This window comes from Gavialis gangeticus, unplaced genomic scaffold, assembly GCF_001723915.1.
Source record: "Gavialis gangeticus isolate Ggan-Ray unplaced genomic scaffold, GavGan_comp1, whole genome shotgun sequence".
NCBI lineage: Eukaryota > Metazoa > Chordata > Crocodylia > Gavialidae > Gavialis > Gavialis gangeticus.
This window is the reverse complement of record NW_017728992.1, coordinates 74187410-74193312: the sequence shown is the minus strand read 5'-3', so window position 1 is coordinate 74193312 and position 5903 is coordinate 74187410.

Sequence of the window (5903 nt, the reverse complement as noted above, 5' to 3'; positions counted from 1 at the left end):
GTCCAGGAAAACCCAGATGTATGGTAACCCTACTCTGGGCCTGCCAACCAGGCAGCACTCTCTTTCCTATTCTTGGGGCTAGAGTCATTTATTTGCGCTTGTCGTAGACAAATACAAAGTCTTGTAATTTTCACAAATATATCATTTACTAAGCAATGGCTCTCTCTATTGTCTTTTGTAGTTAAATAGAATACTCTCTCTTAATTATGATTCAGTTTCTATCATTTCAAAGAAGTGTGAAGAAAGATACTTTGAGTTAAAAAAATTAAGTATATGATTTCATATCAAATCTCGTAATTTCTTAGGACATGTATCACTTTATGTCCACAAATGCACCTTGCTTTGCCCTATTGATGAAATCATGTCTTAATGGCTTTCAGTTATATAGGACAAACTTGATTTGATGCCTCTGAGGGGTTTTTTTAATTTAGAAAGAAGAGCAATAGAATCAGACATCTCTATGATAAATAAAGTACATGCACTGCAGTAATGGAAAATGCATAATTCCCCTTAGGTGGGCAGGAAGCTAGTTCAAGGTAGGTGATAACAGTGAAGTTTTACAACAGGGATCAATTCCAACAGCTTTTAAGTGGCAGGATTTTGTCTGCACTATGATATTACAACATTCTAATATAATAAAAGGTTTAATACTTCCATCTGTCTGTCCGTAATGCTATATATATGCATGTGGATATGTGACCTCCTTCTCTTAATTACATGAATTTGCAATGCACTGTCTTATTAAAATTAAACTGAATCATCTTCATGCTGGGACACATCAGGTCTGATCCTATAATTCTTTGTTTAGGAAATTGGAATTAATACAAAGCCTACAAGATTAGACCTTCAAAGTATTGCCCTCTTTCATTGTGACTGGAGTCCATGATGAAACACGGAAATGGGTTCTCATGCTCCTTTGTCTCCCACTTATCAAAATGGCTACATTCAACCTAAAATAAATGACCTCAGACGGAAGAATTTTGTGTTGCAAAAACACTCCCACAGGCTATATAGAAGGCATATCCCTTAGATGCAAGGTAAACAAAACCCAGATGACTCAAAGAAGATGATGTAACACTATTTTTCCTTTAGTCTGCCAAAAAAAGAATTTAAGTCTGCTACAGAAAATCCATAGAAACAGCATTTGCTGCCAGTGTATCCAGTGCAGAAGGTGCAGCACATTAATCTTTTGGAACTTTTGTTCTACTTCAGTCACATGAAAAGGCACAATAGAAAAAAATGCATCCACTAAGGGTGAGGAAGGAGTTTAGGGGGGAGTAGGCATCTACATGTAAGATGCTGATACCTTTCTAAGTGAGACCTATGACTTAGGTACCCAACATTCAGCTAACACAGAGGCCGATAGACCCTGCCATCTTGGCTGAACTGTGTCTAGGCACACTCGTGGAGGGCTGAGTGGGTGGGGTAAGGGGAATAGAGTCCCATAAAAAGCAGCTGCTGCTGGGAGCTATGTGATTGCCTTTTTGATGGTGACAGCAACCAGGAGTTGCTGCCACCCCTGTGCACTGGACACTCAACCATGCCATATGCCACTATATCCAATGACCAATATAAAATGCATAAGAAGTGCCTGGAGAAAATGTCCATGACCCAGGTCTTCCTCCCTACTGGACTCCTCCTTGCCCTAGATCTCTTGCATTCCTTTCTGTTTGGTGGCCCAGCAACAAGAAGGGCGGAGAGTACCTTCAGCCCACCCTAGCAATGGAGCACTCCCCTGGGAGGCAGGAGATGAAAGTTTGCTGCCCCCCAGACTGAGTAAGGCTTCGAATACATCTCTCCCACTTCCTGGGTAAATGCTCTGGTTGTTAGGCTATAATGCATATACACCCCAGCCTGCTGTAAGGAACCAGATTGGAGGTAGTCTGATCTCATAGTTAGACCATTGCGGGAAGCGGCCAGGGGCTGCATCAGAGTTTGGGAACCAAATTACCAGATCTAAAGGGAAGTCCAGGGACAGAACCCAAAACAGGCCAGGCCAGGACCAGGGCCTAGGAACCAGATACCATGGTACCAGATCCAAGGAAGAATCCATAGGTTGAAATCCAAGAGCAGTGCCAAGCGGGGTTACAAAGCAGATCCAAATGGAAATCCAAAGCCAGAGACCAGGGACAGAAACAAGCCAGGGTGAGAAACCAGGCAACTTATCACAGCAGACTCTAGTCAAAACTGCTGACTGGCCTGGTACTCTGCTACCACAGCTGGGGCTAAATGGATAGGCACTGGCTGTGCTCCCAGCAGCTAATTAGGAAGCTAGCCAGTTAATTAGCTGGGGCAGAGCTTGTCCGCCAGGGACACAAAGCAGGTATAGCTGCCTAGGCATTTAACCCAGGCTGGGCTTCCTGAATACCTGTACTTGAATTAGGCACCTAAGTATAGCTGAGATTTTGGGTGGTAACTCTTCTATCACATTGACACTAACTACTACCTATCCCCAGAAAAGAGGTATGACTGGAGACATAACCTATTCCCCAGCATACCATATTGACTGATTTAGGTGTATTCCCCCTACACCCATTCTGCTGTGCTGTGTATGCCACTCCACAGCCCCTACCTGTAAGTCTTCCGGTGTAAAGTTTAGGGGACTTTGGGGACTGGCCTGACCTCAGTTTGTGAATTCTACTCCCAGAGCTGGGCCCCTAACTTTTAGGTGCAGGGCCTCTGGACACTCCCTTGCCTAAACCCCTTTGTGACTCTCACCCCAAGTCTTTAATTATCTAAATCAAATCATTCATAATCATGCAGCTCTATCCATGTGCTACCACTGTTCTGAAGAATAATAAAAAAAGCAGCAGCTGGAGAATTATTCTGAATTTTTTTAAAGAAACATTGACTTCTAGATCACTGTAGATCATTTTGGACCATTCAGTTGAGGAATTCATGTCACAAAAATGACTTTTTTTCCCCTAAAGTTGTAATCAAAGCCAGTTGTGGAGATGATTTTGCTGCTCTTAATTGTTTTTGAGGTTTTGTCACTGCTGCATGTCTATGGGTTCTCCGTCAGTCTTTATGTTGCTTCATATTTAATTAATCTCAAAATTGTAGCTACTAAAAGCTCATCTGCACTGTCATATTGCTAATATGCATTAAAAGGGCCATTTTTAGGGATGGGTGTGCAAACACTTATGGATGGAACTACCACAATGAGGTAAGCCTAACTGGTGACCATCCCAGACCAGTATGTAGTCAGAAATATACTGCAGAATTCTTTCAGTTTTCTGCAGGACTGATCATGTGCCCACTATATCAACTACCTAGAGTTTTATTCACTGCAATAGGTGCGGAATCAGGCCTCAGATATTTTTTTCTTCCTCTATTGGTTTCTGTTCATTTCTGAGTAATTTCTGTTTCATCTGGGTGCTTAAGGCCTGATCCTCAGTTTCTATTCTTCTGTGATGGTAGAGAAAATGTGGCTTTAAGAAAAAGCAAAACATGCATAATACTTTAAGGCTTTGGAAGATGGTGATTTTTTATAATTAAGTTTGGAAAGTAGAGGCATGCATATTGGTCCTCAGATCTTTGACTGTGTGAGTTGACTAGAGCTCCCTGTTCCTGAGAAACACTACTGTAAACTTCCCAGTACTGTCCTGCTCAATCATGACTTGGAGAGACCAAAGGAAAGTGTGATCAATTTTGGTTTCACTGGAGTTTTCACTGAGACTGCTAACAAAAACACCAATTAGTATTAGTAAATTAGTAGTAACGGATTTAGAGATAACAGCATTTGCCGTTGGGAATGGGACCGAAACAATCTAATCTTTATGCAAATATAATATGAAAACGAAGAATTTGTCACTACCACCATCATCAAAACTTGAAACAATAAATAGCGGTGAAAAAACTTAGTAAGTTCTTTCATTCCCTTGAACCAATCAGCCTCTATGCTGGTCTTCAGCCTGAAGTTCCACTATAATTGTGACTGAAGCTTTGGCAAGTGGATTTGAAATGTCGTTAAAGTTCAAATCCAGCAGCTTGAAATAAAAAACAATGCTGATATTCATAATCCAAAACAATATACAAACAAGATCAATAGACCTGTAATGTTGTAATCTCTGTTGATGCTGGCACAAAGTAAGAACCCTTCAAAAATAATAAAAACCTATGTTTGCTCAATGCTTTCTGGCTTAAAATATTGTGCAAATATTGTATAAATGTTGGCAAATAATAGCAAATTAATCCTCACAAGCCTCCCTAAGAGTTGAGAAATATTTTTCACACACAGGGAGGTTAACTGATTTGCTCATGACTATACACAAGCTCAGGGACAGCCAATATAAGAGTATTCCTTGATCCCAGTCAGAACAAGGTAGGCTGTATCCTAGTCCACCTATTTGGCATTTAAATCAACTTACGCACCAAAGTGCAGTTCTATTCCACCCTGTTCCTGAAAATCCAGTAATGCATCTACTTCTGTAACAAACAATTATTTGACACTTAAGGCTGAGTCACAAAAAAGCAGCAATGAAGGAGGACCCACCCACTAACTGTATTGACAGTATTTCAGGGCCTTGAGCAAGGTATGAAGAGGAGCACAGTTAGGTGCCTAAATCTACTTGCACACCTAATAGTGAAATAGAATCTGACCCTATATTTTGCCTTCACATATAGTATATGTTTTAATCCCAGGTGAAATACATTTGAAATAGGATGCCTAACCCCTTTGGTTCTACGGGTTTCTGATGTGTCTTACTGAACTTCTGTAAAAGCCTCTCATATACAAGACAGAGAGGTGTATTTTCGAACGTGCTAACTAGCCAGGTTAAAGCCCCCACAATTGACTGCAGAGGTCTCTGGCCTGTTGTTACTTTCTAATACATCTTGGACTACCAGGGAAATTGCCGGTAGGGCTGTGAGAAATGTCGACAGGTGTTTCGTTTCAAAGCTGTTTCAATGCATTTTGAGACCGAAATAGTGAAATTGAAATGAAACAAAAGGCTTTGAAACAGCTTTGAAATGAAACAAGGGCATTTGAAATGTTTGAAAATTTTCAAAATGTCCAAGTTTCGAAGCTGGGCTTGCTTGCAGCTAAACATAAACTAAGGAGAGGGAGGGGGAAGAGGGGGGGAAGGACTGCTCTGATATTGGCATCTAGCTCTATGATCGCTTCCCCCAGCTCTTCCCAGGGGGCACAGGCCCTGATCTGCGCACAGGGTTTCAGCAGGCTGCTGCTACAGGCTGGGGCCAGCGGCAGCTGCTTGGCACAGCCCACGCCGAGTCCCAGGAAGACTGCAGTGCTGCCGTTGGCTACAGCCTGCAGCGGCAGCCTTCTTAAAACCAGTGCACAGATCTGCGGTCCCACATCCCCAAGGAAGAGCTGGGGGAATGATCAGAGATCTGGGGAATCGAGCCAGTGGCTGGGGAATTGAACCAGGGGGCTGGGGGAAAGTTCAGGTCCCTGAACATTCCCTCAGTTCCCGGTTTGATTTCCCAGTTCCTTGATCTTTTCCCCAGCTCTGTGATTGCTTCCCCCAGCTCTTCCTGGGGGTGCTGACCCCCAGATGATGCGGGATGACAGCAGGCTGCCACTACCAGCTGGGGATGGTGTTGGCTCTGGGCTATTTCCCCAGCTGGCAGCAGCACCCTCCTGAAACCCTATGCACAGATCTGGGGAGATGCACCCCCAGGGAAGAGCTGGGGGAATGATCAGAGAGCTGGGGAATCAAGCTCCAGCTGACAGGTGGATCCACCCCAGTTCCCAGACAGCGTGCAGCACTCTGCCAAGCTGCGCTGCACCCACCCCATGGTGCGGGTGCCAAGCAGGGTGGGGCCTGATCCCCACTGCCCCATGCTGCATGGGGGGGCTCTACCACGAGCCCTCAGGGCCCCAGTTGCCTCTGCCAGAGCTGGTGAGTGCAGGACTTTTTTTTTTTTTGAACTCCGCACTC